The sequence below is a fragment of the Pteropus medius genome, unplaced genomic scaffold, assembly GCF_902729225.1.
Source record: "Pteropus medius unplaced genomic scaffold, Ma_sr-lr_union100, whole genome shotgun sequence".
Classification (NCBI taxonomy): Eukaryota; Metazoa; Chordata; class Mammalia; order Chiroptera; family Pteropodidae; genus Pteropus; species Pteropus medius.
The window spans coordinates 2,930-8,098 of NW_024354277.1; positions in this window are offsets into that span (position 1 = coordinate 2,930).

A 5,169-nucleotide genomic window follows, 5' to 3' on the forward strand; every position below is an offset into this window, starting at 1 on the left:
TTTATTTGATTGATCTATACGTGTTTTTGTACCAGTACTATACTGTTTTGATTATTAAAGCTTTGTAGACAGGCTTGAAATCAAGGCGTGTGATACCTTCAACTTTGTTCTTCTTTCTCAAGATTTCTGTGGCTATTTGGGGTCTTTTGTGGTTCCAAATCAATTTTAGGATTAATTTGTTCCAGTTCTGAGAACAAAGGTCATTGGTATTTTGATAAGGATTGCACTAAATCTGTAGATTGCTTGGGCAGTATGGTCATTTTAATAATGCTAATTCTTTCAATCCATGAACACAGTATATGCTTCCATGTGTGTCCCATTCAATTTCTTTCTTTGATTTCTTTTAGTTTTCAAGGACAGGCCTTTTCACTTCTTAAATTTATTCCTATGTATTTTATTCTTTTCGATGCAATTGTGAATGGGATTTTTAAATTTCTCCTCACAGTTATTTGTATAAAAATGTGACCGATTTCTGTGTATTAATTTTGTATCCTACTACTTTATCGAATTATGTTTTTAATTCAATTTAATTTTTGTGAATTCCTTAGGGTTTTCCTATATACAGTATCATGCCATCTGCAAATAGTGACTGTTTTACATCTTCCTTTCCAATTTGCATGCCTTTTATTTCTTTTTCTCGTCTAACTGTTATGGCTAAGACTTCCAACACTACATTGAATAACAGTGGTGAGAGTGGGCATCCTTGTCTTGTTCATGGAAGCTTTTCACCTTTGAGTATGTTAGCTGTGGGCTTGTCGTGTATAGTCTTTATCAAGCTGACGTATGTTGCTTCTGTATCTATTTCATTGAGAGTTTTTATCATAATAGATGTTGAATTTTGTCAGAGGCTTTTTCTGCATCTATTGAGATAATCATATGATTTTTATCCTTGGCTTTATTTTTTCATAGTCTTTTTCCATGATCCATTGTATTTCTGTGTTGTCATTTGTAATCTCTCCTCTTTCATTTCCGATTTTATTTTTTGTGTTCTTCTTTATGCCTGAATCTTGCTAGAGGCTTGTCAATTTTATTTACCCTTTCAAAGAACAAGCTCTTAGTTTTATTGATCTTTTCTATTGTTTTTTCTGTTTTCTATTTCATTTATTTTCTGGTCTTTATTATTTCCTTTGTTCTACTTACTTGGGGTTTTGTTTGTCCCTCTTTTCTCACTTTCTTTAAGTGTAAATTTGATTGTTCACGTGAGATTTTTCCTGTTTCTTGATGAAGGCCTCTACAGTTATAAACGTTGGTTTTATAACTGGTTTTGCTGGATCCATAAATTTTGTAAGATTGTGTTTTCAGTTTCATTTGTCTCGAGGTAGTTTTTGACTTCCTGTTTGATTTTTCTCTTTGATCTGTGGTTTTGAAGCATGTTGTTTAATCACAGATTTGTGTTTCTTTTTTGTTTTCTTCCTGTTGTTGAGTTCTAATTCCATGTTATTGTAGTCAGAAAATATGCTTGGTATATTTTCAATCTTCTTGAATTTACTGAGGCTCGTTTTGTGACCTAGTATGTGATCTATCCTGGAAAATGTTCTATGTGCACTTGAGAAAAATTGTTCTCTGCAGTTTTTGAATGAAATGCTCTAGAATGGTCTATTAAGTCAAACTGGTTTAACGTGGCTTTGATGAATTGTCCCCTTTATCATTATAGAATATCCATCTTTGTCTCTTGTTACCTTTTTCATCTTGAAATCTATTTTGTTTCATATAGATATGGCTACCCCTGCTTTTCCCTGGATGCCATTTGCTTGAAATATCATCTTCCATACCTTTGAACTTATGTTTTTCTTTGTAGCTGAGATGAGTCTTCTGAAGGCAACATAGACTTGGGTCTTGTATTTTAATGCATCCTACTACTCTGTGCCTTTTAATTGGTGAGTTCAGTCCATTTACATTTAGGGTGATTATTGACACGCAAGGTCTTACTACAGCCATTTTATGTTATGTTTTCTGGTTGCTTTATATCTTGCATTGTTTCTTTTCTCTTGCGATTCCGCCTTTTTTTTTTTTTTGAAAATTTTCTATAATTTTTTTCTCTTTTTCATCTTTCTTGTTTGTGTCTCAGCTCTGATTTGTTTATTTTGTGGTTGCTGCTAGTTTTGTGTAAAATGTCTTATACATAGACCTTTTTCTTCTGACTGCCTCTGATCTTCACTCACCTGTAATTTTCAGTCTTTTTTCTCCTCTCCTTTCGATTTTGTTGTCACAAATTATCCTTTGTTATATAGTGCATTTGTTTCCAAGTTATAGTTATTTTTAAATGTCTTATTTCCTCTTTAAACTTTATGTTATAAAGAAGTGTTTAATGACCTAAAGTAGATGTGCAGTATCCTGCTTCTGTCAGTTTGTTAATCATACTATTCAATATTTTGTATACTTTTGCCTTTTTGCTTCTGGTAGAAGAGCTCCTTTCAACATTTCTTGTAATGGAGGTCTTCTGGTGGTAAATTCTCTCAAGCTTTGTTTGTCTGTGAAAGCTTTTATTTCTCCTTCACACTGTAAAGATAGCTCTGCTGCATATGTTACCCATGGCTGATGATTCGTATCTTTGAATATTTTCTTACACTATCTCCTATCTTTGGATATTGAATAGGGTTTCTTTTGTAGGTTATAGAATTTTTTTCCCTTGGCTGCTTTGAGAATCCTTTGGCATTAATTTTTGACAGTTTGAATAAAATGATCTTGACATGTGTTCTCTTTGTTTTGCCTGTTTTAAAGTCTAGTTCTTTCCCTAGGCTTAGATAGTTCTCATCGACCATCTCTTCCAAGAGGCTTTTTCTTCTCCTCTCTCTGTATTCTCCTTCTGGATCTGTTTTCCTTATGTTGCTCTTTTTAATGTAGTCAGTTCACAAATATTCCTTCCTTCCTTCCTTCCTTCCCTCCCTCCCTCCCTCCCTTATCCCTCCCTCCCTTCTACTCTCTCTTTCTTTTCTTTCTTTCTTTCTTTCTTTCTTTCTTTCTTTCTTTCTTTCTTTCTTTCTTTTCTTTCTCTCTCTCTCTCTCTCTCTCTCTCTCTCTCTCTCTCTCTCTCTCTTTCTTTCTCTTCTTCCTTTCTTTCTCTCTCTCTCTCTTTCTTTTTAACTTTTAGTTCTCTCTTTGATTCCTCCTGGGTCATTTCTAGGTTTCTATCTTTGAGCTAATTTTCTCCTTCATCTGGACTGGTCTGTTTCCAATGGATTCTAATGTATTCCTCATTTCATATTTGAGTCATTTATTGAGAATTTCTGTTTAGTTATTTTTTATAGTTTCAATCTCTTTGGTAAAGTATCTCTTTTGTTCATTAATTTTATTCCTGAGCTCATTAAACTGCCTTTCTTAGTTATCTTGTATATCATTGAGTTTCCTCATAACTATAATCCTAAATTCTCCATCATTTAAATCACAGTCCTCCATGACTTTGAGATTTGGTTTCTGGAGACTTCATTTTTCTTCTGGGCTTCTAGTTGTCTTGTTTTTTGTTTTTTGTTTTGTTTTTTTTCATAGTATTTGATGGATTGTTTCTCTGTCTGTGCATTTGAGGTAGTTGTCTTTTTTCTTGTTAATATATTGTGTTGCTATTAACAATTCTGCAAGTTGATAGGTTCCGGTGCTTTCTTTTGTTTTCCAGTAGATGGTAGTAAAGTGCAAATTCTTGTTTTCTCTTACCCACACTATTTGTGCCTATGGGATTGGAGTGGATCAGCATAGCTTTGCATTAATAAAAATGCCCTGAACTCACTGAAATGTTGGGTTGCCCTTCTGTGACCAACTTGTGTCAGTCATGGGGCACAAGTGTGGCGGGAAATGTGGAGGAGGGTAGAACCAGTTTTGTGAGTTCCCAGAACTACCTCCTGTCTGATGTGTTTTCTACCTGGCAGTGTGGGGTGTGTGGGGCAGAGGAGTTGCAAGTTCATAGTATGGCAGCTCTGCCCCTTCTAGTAATGGCAGTTGGCCCCACTGTGTTGTTTCCAGCTTCCTAGCCCACACCTCTACCCAGCTCTTCCACAATGAGGAGCGTGGAAAGATGTCTTTTCTGGGAGAGAAACTGCTTCTGATTCTCACATGCTCCAGGCCATACTGTAAGGGCTGCTGCTTGACCTATGCGTAGCTACTGCATTCGCTGGAGCCATGTGGTGGGTCAAACAGCATCAGCAGCCACTGTCCATCCTTCTCCCCAGCCTGCCTCCCCTACTTCTTCCAGTACTCCCACTTTAGATGTCCCACTGTGTGGATCTTTCAGACATGTTGGTGTTTTGAGCAGGGGATCTTTTGTTGAGTTACAGTTGTCTGTCCAACTTATTATAAATTTAAGGGAGAAACAAGGAGTCTCTTCACTCTTCCATGATGCTCATGTCACTATCATTCTTTTCTCAAATTACTACCATGAGAATATTGATATGATATCGTGACTAACGCTCTCCCTAGTCAAATGCTTTTCAATGGCTACCCAATGCCCTCAAGGTAATGTCTAAGACTCTTTAACATGGCTCACAAACGTTTAAAATCTGTGACTATCAAGACCCTGCTCGCTCTTGCACACTATTCTCAATTCCTTGTAGTCTCCATTAAATTACTAAAATTACTTTAGCACACTAGGCCTCCATACAACATTTTACTTCTGCTTTGACCAGACAACCTACCATTCTTCCCACCCACTTATCCTTCAGTTTCATTTTAGGTGACACTTCTTCCTTGCAGCTCTTGACAGCTCGAACTCAAAATATTGAGTTAAGTGTCCTCATGCTGCTCTAACTTTCTTCACTATAGCACGTTTAATATCGTAACTGTTTATTATTTATACTCCCCGGACTGTCATCTTCTTGATTACCATGCTCAGTGATCACTACATTTCTAGTACCTTATTATGAACACATTCTCCATTTCTGCTATGATTAGAAATTACATTTTAATATTATCAAAGGTGAACTCCAAATACTATGGGTTATATTTTTTCCTAAAGTATCATAATGAAAGATTCTAGTACTTCCTTCTTCAACAATACTGATGATGATAATAACTTTAGAAACAGCAAAATTAAGCACCACCTGTGCCAACCATTATTTTAAGTGCTTTTAACTAACTTAAACTTCATAACCACCTAGCACGGTGTGTTCCCCATAGTTGCTATTCAAGAAAATTCGGAACTCAATATACCACTACTATCGAAAAGAAAACAATAGTGAAGAA